Consider the following 11,956-nt stretch of genomic DNA (forward strand, 5'->3'; position numbering starts at 1 on the left):
CATCAGTCTGGAACCCTCATTACGTATCTGATATTAGCACAATTGAGAAAGTCCAGAAATATTTCACAAGAAGAGTTCTCCACTCTTCTACTCGTTGTAGAATACCTTATGCCACCAGACTTGAAATTCTAGAACTAGAAAACCTTGAATTACGCCGTCTTCGGTCTGACTTAAGCATGGTATATAAAATCATACATTGCAATGTCCTACCTGTCAATGAATACTTCAGCTTCAACCATAACAACACAAGAGCACACAATAGATACAAACTCAAAGTAAACCGCACCAAACTTGATTGCAGGAAATACGACTTCAGCAATAGAGTAGTCAATGTCTGGAATACTCTACCCGACTCTGTAGTCTCTTCCCCAAACCCCAAAAACTTTAACCTTAGACTGTCTACCATTGACCTCACCCCTTTCCTAAGAGGTCTGTAGGGGCGTGCATAAGCGCACCAACGTGCCTACCGTCCCTGTCCTATTGTTTCTCTATTCTTTTATTTTTCTTATATGTACCCATCTCATGTATTCACAACTATGTATACACTTATACTTATTATCTTGTAAACAATTGACAAATCAAATAAAATAAATAAATAAATAAATAAAATATATTATGAGCCAGCAGTGTGCAGCAGCCAAAAAAGCCAACACAATTCTAGACTGCATAAACAGAGGGATAGAATCAAGATCACATGAAGTGTTAATACCACTTTATAATGCCTTGGTAAGGCCACACTTGGAATACTACATGCAATTTTGGTCGCCACAGTGTAAAAAAGATGTTGAGACTCTAGAAAGAGTGCAGAGAAGAGAATTAAAGATGATTAGGGAGCTGGAGGCTAAAACATATAAGGAACGGTTGCAGGAATTGGGTATGTCTCGTTTAACGAAAAGAAGGACTAGGGGTGACATGATAGCAGTCTTCCAATATCTTAAGGGGCTGCCACAAAGAAGAGGGAGTCAAGCTATTCTCCAAAGCACCTGAGGGCAGGACAAGAAGCTTTGTGGGAATGTAACAACTCAAGTTGATGACAAGTTGATGTTTGTGGGAATGTAACAACTCAAGTTGATGACATGCTTAATTCCACCCAGCAGCGCTGTGCTCTTTTCTTAGGAATAGTGGATGCACATCCAATCAATCTATGTTTCTATATGTAATCAAATACTTACTGCCATATACAATTATAAGTACACTTTACTTTGCAAAATCATGCCCCTTTTAAGTTGCCTTTGTTGCCTCCCTTACAAGTAGTCTCTGACTTACAACTACAGCCAGCACAACCCCTACGTGCACATTAAACTCAAGAATACACAAAGATAGAAGCTTGTCCACCCCAAGGATAAAACACCCAGACATAAACGGAGCAGTGTGATATGTGCAGTAGAATGCAGTGAGACATGTGCAGACTTGTACATCAGGGAAACTAAACAACCACTTCCTAAATGCATGGCACAACATAGGAGAACAAACCCACCAGGACAAGATTCAGCAGTCCCATTTGCATTTACAAGACAAAATCTACATTTTGGACAGAGAGGACCGCTAGTTTGAAAGAGGGGTAAAGAGGCCATCTATATTAAAATTCAACAGTCCTCTTTCAATAGAGGGGAAAGGATACCACACATCCATCTCCTGAGGGATACAACCTAATCTATCTCCAGTCTATAACACAGTCCTTTCAAGCAGTTCCAAGGAGGCTCTACATCAGGGGTGTCCAACCTTGGCAACTTTAAGAGTTGTGGACTTCAACTCCCAAAGCTGGCTGAGGAATTCTGGGAGTTGAAGTCCACAAGTCTTAAAGTTGCCAAGGTTGGACACCCCTGCTCTACATCCATTTGCACAACTCAGGTGACCCTGAGGACACAGATAAAGTTCCATGAGGTCTCAAGGACTCTCTTAAAAGGATGCAAATGACCAGCTGTCTGCAAGGAGTATAACTCCTTCCATTCCCCACCATCCAGTCAGAGCTGAAGAAACTTCTTGGATGAGAAGCAAAACATCTTCAAAGAAAAACAAGGAAGTCCAGTTGCCTCTTGAAAAAGCTTCTTTGGGACAGCCATGATCTGCATGACTGAGAATCTCCATCGATAATTGAGCTCAGAATTTTGGTCGTAGATCTTTACAGATCTTTGATTTTACAACCATGAGTGAGCATGGCAGTTAAGGAAAAAATCAATGGTCCTAAGTTTAAATCCAGCTTATCCAATGGATGTTTTTTGCCTTTTTTTGTCAGAAAGAAAAAAAGTCACAAATCACATGACCGCCAGACACTGTATTTCGTTATAAATAGGAGCTGGCTGCCCTAAAATCTTCATTCCATTATAATACCCTTTCCCCTCTACTCTCATGTGCTAGTACAGTGTTTCTGAACCTTAGAAACTTTAAAGATATCTGGACTTCAACTCCCAGAATTCTCCAGCCAGCATGTAGACTTCCATGTTCTAGTCCAGCACTTTAATCACCCCATTAAACTGGTTCTTGGGAATTTGCCGGCCCAGACACAGTGCCCCACCAAAAGCCGAATTAATTTTTTTGTAAATTAAAATAAAAAAAAAAAAAAAAGAAAAATAAAAAAAAAAAAAAAAAAAAAAAAAAAAAAGAAAGGGGGGAGGGAAAGGAGGGCAAAAGCAACAAACCACAGAAAGAGAAGAAAGGGGGGGGGGAGAAGAAGGGAGAAACGGAAATAGGAAGGGAGGAAGGGAGGGGAGGGGGGAAAGGGGGGAGGGGCCCCCCTAAAAGGGAGAAACTAAAAGGCCGAAAAAAAAAAGAAAGAAGTAAAAAAAAAAAAAGACCAGAAAGGAGAGGGGGGAAGAGACAAACAGAAAGGGGGGGGGAAGGAGGAAAGAAAACAGAAAAAAAAAGGAACAAGACCCCCAAAAAAAAGGGGAAAAAGAAGGAAAAGACCAAAAGGAGAGAAGGAGCAACAAAAAACACAAAAAAGGAACGGCCTAGATAGCCTCCATTTCACACAGTCAAGTCTATCAAAAAAGACTTTCTTTCTTTCTCTCCCTCCCTTTCTTTTTCCCTTCCTTCCTTTTCCTTCTTTTCTTCCTTCCTTCTTTTCTGTCCTCCCTCCCTCCCTTCTCTTTCTTTTATTCTTTCTCTCTTCTCTCCTTCCCTCTTTCTTTCTTCTCTCCCTCTCTCCCTTCCCTTTCTTTCTTTCTTTTTTTTCTTTCTTTCTTTCTTTCTTTCTTTCTTTCTTTCTTTCTTTCTTTCTTTCTTTCTTTCTTTCTTTCTTTCTTTCTTTCTTTCTCTCTCTCTCCCTCCCTCCCTCCCTCCTCCCTCTCCTTTCTTTCTTTCTTTCTTTCTTTCTTTCTTTCTTTCTTTCTTTCTTTCTTTCTTTCTTTCTTTCTTTCTTTCTTTCTTTCTTTCTTCTCTCTCCCTCCCTCCCTCCCTCTCTCTCTCTCTCTCTGTCCTTCTCTCCCTTCCTCCCTTCCCTTTCTTTCTTTCATTCTTTCTCTCTCCTCTCTCCCTACCTTCTTTCTTTCTTTCTTTCTTTCTTTCTTTCTTTCTTTCTTTCTTTCTTTCTTTCTTTCTTTCTTTCTTTCTTTCTTTCTTTCTTTCTTTCTTTCTTTCTTTCTTTCTTTCTTTCTTTCTCATCTTTATTATTTTTATACCTAATGCACTTTCCTCCTCCTGTTTTCCCCACAACAACCCTGTGAGGTGAGTTGAACTGAGAGAAAGTGGCCCAAAGTCACCCAGCTGGCTTTCATGCCTAAGCTGACACTAAAACTCACTGTCTCCTAGTTTTGATATCCAAGGGGAAACCCATGCAGAGTTCACTGTTTCAGGAATTGGAGACCACACATCTTCAAGTAGCCAAGGTTCATAAATGCTTCTCTAAAAAGATTCAGAGAAGGGCTGCTCCATTTTAGATGCTTTAATCAAACTTTAGAAAGGTCCAGTCATCGATTTTTGTACCGGGTGTAGTTTGATATTCAGCAAGGCACTTTTTCCTTCCAAACAATGTTCTACATTTCAAAATGACCAACTTCATTGAACCTTTGTGGGCATTTGGCTAATCCTATAATATAAAGAATGATCAGAATTCCCTGTAGCATTATTTAATAGCTTCTAAATGCAGCACTTGGCAGATAGCATTCTGATATTCTGGGCATGCTGTGCCCTACTAGATTAATTTTAAGATACGTTATAGCCTGAGGCTTACAATTGTCTCCCAAAATATAATATTTTCAGGCCATCGATGCCTTCATTTGGAAGCTGCAAAGGCAGTTAGCAAAATTGCCAACATTTGGCAAATGCACGGTAACAACTTGCTATTTCTTTCTTCTCTTTGCAATCGGCGCTTTGTGTTTTAGTAATAAAAGTACTGCACGACACACATTATCCTCCCTCAACAACACATGGAAGCTGCAAATAAATGGAAAAGAAAATAATAGGTGCACAATATTCTCTTAGCAGCAGTTTCTGCTAGAGAGAGAGAGGAAAAACCGTCCGCAAAAACTCACAGACTCAAAAGTGAACATTCTCAAATCGACTTGGTGCAGGAGCTCAAATTAATGCATCCCACAGCAATGGCTGTCTAGCCCCACCCCCTTTGGGACCTTGGAGGTCTTCTAGTCCAACCCCCTGCTCAAGCAGGAGACCTAATATATACCATTTCCCAAAATTTTCCTGAAACAATGAGATGGATTGAGTTGACAGAAAGGGCCTTTTGTGACCGAGAAGGGACTGAAACCTGGGCTTTTTCTGCTCTTGATCCAAGATTTTGGCTACAGCATTAAGGCGGCCTTCAAATAGAAGCCCACAATTGGCCTAAATGACTTAACCAATGTCAACTGAAATCCTGCTTTGTCCAGAAATAGGACTGTTCAGTTATTGCTGTCAACTTTATGGGAAGCCGGCCCAGATCCTCTCTGGCTATCTCAGGGTGCTTCCATTAATCCTCTTCAGGCAGTTGAGTTCTGAGCAGGAACACAATTGCAACAATAATTCCGAATTAGCTAGAACAGAAGAAAGAGATTGGCAATAAACCAAGCTGATTAAACCAAGACCAACAATGGGAGTTGTAGCCTGTTGAAACCTTCTGGGAGAATTTTTCTCCGCTAAACAAACGAACAAACCACAACAAACCAGAAAAGGAGGCACGAAGCTTATTTGATTTTGTATTTTATGTCAAAATGTAAAAGAGGCAGAGGAAATGCTTGGCACAGGCATTCAATCCTTCCAAGCAGTAGGCTTGACAAGTGGCAGAGGAATGGATCCACCTTCCTCTTTTAAAATTATATACATATATACATCTATCTAGCTATATATATATCTATCTATAGGGACGCGGTGGCTCAGTGGCTAAGACGCTGAGCTTGTTGATCAGAAAGGTCGGCAGTTCGGCAGTTTGAATCCCTAGCGCTGCGTAACAGAGTGAGCTCCTGTTACTTGTCCCAGCTTCTGCCAACCTAGCAGTTCGAAAGCATGTAAAAATGCAAGGAGAAAAATGGGGACCAGTTTGGTGGGAAGGTAACAGTGTTCTGTGCACCTTTGGAATTTAGTCATGTCGGCCATGGAGACGTCCTCGGACAGTGACCACGGAGACGTCTCCAGACAGCTCTGGCTCTTCAGCTTTGTAACAGAGATGAGCACTGTCCCCAAGAGCTAGGAATGACTAGCACGTATGTGTGAGGGGAACCTTTATCTTCTATCTCTATCTCTATCTCTATCTCTATCTCTATCTCTATCTCTATCTCTATCTCTCTCTATCTCTCTCTCTCTCTATCTCTATCTATCTATCTATCTATCTCTATCTATCTATCTATCTATCTATCTATCTATCTATCTATCTATCTATCTATCTCTATCTCTATATCTCTATCTATCTCTATCTCTATCTCTATCTATCTATCTATCTATCTATCTATCTATCTATCTATCTATCTCTATCTCTATCTCTATCTCTATCTCTATCTCTATCTCTATCTCTATCTATCTATCCATCCATCCATCCATCCATCCATCCATCCATCCATCCACACACACACTGTACACACACGTAAAAGTGACTTATGAATGTTTTTCATACTTATAAGCAGGAGTCATATTATCCAGGATAAATGGTTATCCAATCTTTTCTTAAAAAACTTCCAGTGTTGGAGTATTTACAGCTTCTGTAGACAAGTCCTTCCACTGATTTAATTGTTCTAACTGTCAGGAAATTTCTCTTAGTTCTAGGTTGCTTCTCTCCTTGATTAGTTTCCACCCACTGCTTCTTGTCCTGCCCTCAGGTGTTTTGGAGAATAGCTTGACTCCCTCTTCTTTGTGGCAGCCCCTGAGATATTGAAATACTGCTATTATGTCACCTCTGGTCCTTATTTTCATCAAACAAGACATATCCACTTCCTGCAACCGTTCTTCATATGTTTTAGCTTCCAGTCCCCTAATCATCTTTGTTTGCTCTTCTCTGCATTCTTCATAGAGTCTCAACATCTTTTTTTCGTATTGTGGTGACCAGAACTGGACACTGTATTCTAAGTGTGGCTTTACAAATGCAACACAAATTGAAATTATCACTTCTCATGATCTTGATGTTCTCCTTCTGATATTGAGCTAATCCAAACTCTTGTCCATTCTACCACATTGGGATATTAAATGCTCTAAAGTTAAAGAAATTAACTGGGATCAGCTGTTTTCTTGGCTAAGCTGAGGAGAAAGGATTTACACCTAGTGATGACTTATCTTAACTCCAAGAAAACCTACTCTGGGTTCGGAGTTTAACATTGAAGGGATGAAATTTGCAGAGCCAAGTGGAAAAAAAAAGTGCTATCTGGATGGATCATCCTTCCACCCATCCCTCCTTCCATCTGCCTGTTTTGGACGTGATAGATAAACAGGTCCTACATCTCACTTGTTGAGTTGGCCTCCAGCAGCGACATGATGATTAGAGAGGTTGTACCAAGTTGTGTCTAATTGGAGAGTGCTGTATATCACACTTCCCAGCACAAGGGCACTTGCTCAAGCAATGAACATTATACTCAGACAGAAGCCAAAGAGCATCGGTGTGGAAAGATTTATGTTTGCATCCATCTTGTTGAGATATTGCGGCCCTTTGAAAAGATCTGTTCTGACCATGACTTCCTGAAACCATAATTAAGCACACGCTTAGTCCAAACAACTCTTGTTTTATTTCAATGCTGGGAATTATGTGCATTCCCAGCCTGTAAAGAGTCCCAAACAGTCCCTGGAGATAAGCACCCACCTTTATCTCCTTTGAATTGCTGCCAACAACTAAAATACCAAATTAACTGTAAAAAAAACCAAATGAAGTACAAAGTCCACACAGAGCTTCAAGGTTTAATCTGAACAGAGCAAACCAAATTGCTTCCTGCAAAGGTTCCTGTCCCTTTGCACTTCCTTTTTACCTTATGGGAGAGGCAATCACCTCTAAGCCTTACTCTTGAGTCACCCCTTTTGTCAGCTGCTCTTGCCTTCTAGCAGCTCTGCACATACGCACACTGGAAACAGGCTCCCCTTGTTCCTCTGCCTCGCTGCTATCAGATTCTGGAGGCTCTGGAATCAGCATACAGATGGTCCTGGCCCCATCTCTGCATCGGAAGCAGGATCCTCATCCGAGTCCTCTCCAGACTCCTGGACTGGTCCCCGTTCTTCCCCACTGTCCGATTCTGCCGCCATCTGCACAGGCTGCCTGCGAACCACAACAAAATCACCCAAGAAGAGAAAGGAGAGAGGAGGACAACAGGTTACAGATTGCAGGCAGAACTTTAGTACAGGTGGTCCTCAACTTATGACCTTTCATTGAAAGACTGTTCAAAGTTACGACGGTGCTGAAAAAAGGGACATACAACCCTGTCCTCATATTTATGACTGTTGCAGCATTCCCATAGACACGTGATTAAATTTCAGGTGCTTGGCAACTAGCTGGCATTTATGGCATTTCCCTTTTCACCAACAAATCACAGATGGATTTAGAAGTGGGAGGAGTCAGGAATTTGTACCGTTTTATAGAAGTTTCATTCAACTCAGTGAGTTTTTTTTAAATATACATTTTATTAAGTTTCACGATAAGATGAACATACAGGAAAAAAATAGAAAATGAAGAGAAAAGAAAGGGGAAAGGTAGGAGAGGAGAAAAAGTGGTGACTTCTGTTTTCACTACACTAAAACATAAATATACACATATACACAAACATACACACACACACACACACATACACATATACATACACAAACATACACAGGGCTTCAACCTTTTGCTTTACATCTCGTAATATTTCAAGCCATTTCTATAATAACAAAATCATTCTAACCAACACTTGAAATCAAAGCTTCATTTTTTTTCCAGCTTTGAGCAAAAAGTCCAGCACTTTTGGGACTATTGTACAGACGACAAACCAGAGGAGGTATTCAGCAGATTCTGACCAGTTCTGGAGAACTGGTAGCAGAAATTTTGAGTAGTTCAAAGAACCAGCAAATACCACCTCTGACTGGCCCCACCCCCATCTATTCTCTGCCTCCCAAGTACCAGCTGATCGACTGGGTCTCCTTTTGTTGCCCTGCACAGGAGAATGGAGCTGGAAAGCAGGTTAGTGGGGTGGGAAGGGAATGGGGATTTTACAGTATCTTTCCCCTGCCCTGCCCACTAAGCCACATCCACAGAACCAGTAGTAATTTTTTTTTAATCCCATCACTGCTACATATATTAGTGCAATGTAATGTGCCCATGTGATCTGCAGAGGGCAGTGTGCCTCAGGAAGATAACAGTGTAGAAATAGTGAATTTAAAAAAAAAATACTTTGCAGGGTAATCTTTGCTGTCAATCTTCCAAAATCTGACTAAGATTGGTGGCCATGGCACCCACCATATCTCTAGAGGATGCTGAACTGGAAATTGAAGCAGTGCCTTTTATAACCTAGTTGTACATCATTTACCAACGAGTTACGGAGGGATACCCTTAATTATGGACTGAAGGCTGGCAAAGCATTTTAATGTTTTTTTTCAAAGAAATAAATTCCTATTTTGCCACACTGCTCCATAGAGGCATTCCCAGCAAAGCAAAGCAGAGCAGAGCAGTGAAGCAAAATTCAGGTAGTCCCAGGTTTGCAACAGTTCATTTAGTGACCAAAGTTTACAAAGGGCACTGACAAAAGCCACTTATGACCATTTTCCCCACACTTATGACTGTCAACTGCCACGCATCCCCGAGGTCATGTGATCAAAATTTGGACACTGGGCAACTGATTCGTATTTATGACGGTTGTGGTGTTCCGGGGTCATGGAATCCCCTTTTGCGACCTTCTGACCAGCAAAGTCAATGGGGAAGCCAGATTCGCTTAACAACCATGTTACTCATTGAACAACCACAGTGATTCACTTAACAACTCTGGCAATGTCGTAAAAGGGGGAAAATCCACTTAACAAATGTCTCACTTAGAAACAGAACTTTTGGGCTCAATTGTGGTTGTAAGTCGAGGGCCACCTCTACCGTTTAAAGCAGTCGTAGCCTCGGTTGTATAACTTGCACCCTCCCAAAATGTCGAATGTGAATCAAGTTTGATTTTTCTTCACTTCACCTATTTCAACAAATTGCTTTGTGCATTGAACATCACTGCATCTCCATCTGGACTACAATAGAACAGAACAGAACAGAATAGAATAGAATAGAACAGAACAGAACAGAACAGAACAGAATAGAATAGAATAGAATAGAATAGAATAACAGACGTGGAAGGGACCTTGGAGGTCTTCTAGTCCAACCCACTGCTTAGGCAGGAAATCTTATACCATTTCAGACAAATGGTTATTCAACCTCAGATCTTGGACCTGTATATGCCCTCAGCTTGCAGCCAATCACACTGATGCTGTGCCCCATTAGAATAGAATAGGAATAGGAATAGGAATAGGAATAGGAATAGGAATAGAATAGAATAGAATAGAATAGAATAGAATAGAATAGAATAGAATAGAATAGAATAGAATAGAAAATATGGAGTGGAGTGGAATGGAATGGAATAGAGTAGAATAGAATAGCATAGAATAGAATAGAATAGAATAGAATAGAATAGAATAGAAAATATGGAGTGGAGTGGAATGGAATAGAGTAGAGCAGAGCAGAGCAGAGCAGAGCAGAGCAGAATAGAATAGAATAGAATAGAATAGAATAGAATAGAATAGAATAGAATAGAATAGAATAGAATAGAAAATATGGAGTGGAGTAGAATAGAATAGAATAGAATAGAAAATATGGTGTGGAGTGGAGTAGAATAGAATAGAATAGAATAGAAAATATGGAGTGGAGTGGAATGGAATAGAATATAATAGAATAGAATAAAATAGAATAGAATAGAAAATATGGAGTGGAGTGGAATGGAATAGAGTAGAATAGAATAGAATAGAATAGAATAGAATAGAATAGAATAGAATAGAATAGAATAGAATAGAATAGAATAGAATAGAAAACATGGAGTTGAGTGGAATGGAATGGAATGGAATAGAGTAGAGTAGAGTAGGGTAGGGTAGGGTAGGGTAGAGTAGAGTAGAGTAGAGTAGAGTAGAGTAGAGTAGAATAGAATAGAATAGAATAGAATAGAATAGAATAGAATAGAATAACAGAGTTGGAAGGGATCTTGGAGGACTTCTAGTCCAACCTCCTGCTTAGGCAGGGAACCCTATACTATTTCAGACAAATGACTGAGCAATCTCTTCTTAAAACCCTTCAGTGTTGGAGCATTCACAACTTCTGGAGGCAAGTTGTTCCATGGATTAATTGTTCTAACTGTCAGGAAATTTCTCCTTAGTTCTAAGTTGCCTCTCTCCTTGATCAGTTTCCATCCGTTGCTTCTTGTTCTGCCTTCTGGTGACTCCCTCTTCTTTGTGGCAGCCGCTGAGATATTGGGAGACTGCTATCATGTCACCCCATGTCCTTCTTTTCATTAAACTAGACATGCCCGATTCCCGCAACATTTCTTCATAATGTTTTAGCCTCCAGTCCCCTAAATCATCTTGGTTGCTCTTCTCTACACTTTATTTATTTATTTATTTATTTATTTGATTTGCCAATTGTTTACAAGATAATAAGTATAAGCGTATACATAGTTGTGAATACATGAAATGGGTACATATAAGAAAAATAAAAGAATAAGAGAAACAATAGGACAGGGACGGTAGGCACGTTGGTGCGCTTATGCACGCCCCACAGACCTCTTAGGAAGGGGGTGAGGTCAATAGTAGACAGTCTAAGGTTAAAGTTTTTGGGGTTTGGGGAAGAGACTACAGAGTCGGGTAGAGTATTCCAGACGTTGACCACTCTGTTGCTGAAGTCGTATTTCCTGCAATCAAGTTTGGTGCGGTTTACTTTGAGTTTGTATCTATTGTGTGCTCTTGTGTTGTTATGGTTGAAGCTGAAGTATTCATTGACAGGTAGGACATTGCAATGTATGATTTTATATACCATGCTTAAGTCAGACCGAAGACGGCGTAATTCAAGGTTTTCTAGTTCTAGAATTTCAAGTCTGGTGGCATAAGGTATTCTACAACGAGTAGAAGAGTGGAGAACTCTTCTTGTGAAATATTTCTGGACTTTCTCAATTGTGCTAATATCAGATACGTAATGAGGGTTCCAGACTGATGAACTGTATTCGAGTATTGGTCTAGCAAATGTTTTGTATGCTCTGGTTAGTAGTGTGATATTACCAGAGAAAAAGCTACGTAGGATTAGGTTAACAACTCTTAATGCCTTTTTGGCTATGTAGTTGCAGTGGGCTCTAGCACTTAGATCATTAGAGGTGAGTATTCCAAGGTCCTTTACAGAGCTTGGGTCATCAACAAGTTCTTGACTATTCAGCTTGTATTTTATTTTCTGATTTTTTTGCCAATATGTAAGACAGAGCATTTATTTGTTGAGATTTGAAGTTGCCATTTGTTTGACCATTCAGATACATAGTCGAGATCTTTTTGAAGGGTAGCAGTATTGTCTGTGGTATTG

This window comes from Notechis scutatus, chromosome 3 (assembly GCF_049901735.1).
Source record: "Notechis scutatus isolate UNSWTSFEM ecotype Mainland chromosome 3, rNotScu1.2, whole genome shotgun sequence".
NCBI classification, from domain to species: domain Eukaryota; kingdom Metazoa; phylum Chordata; class Lepidosauria; order Squamata; family Elapidae; genus Notechis; species Notechis scutatus.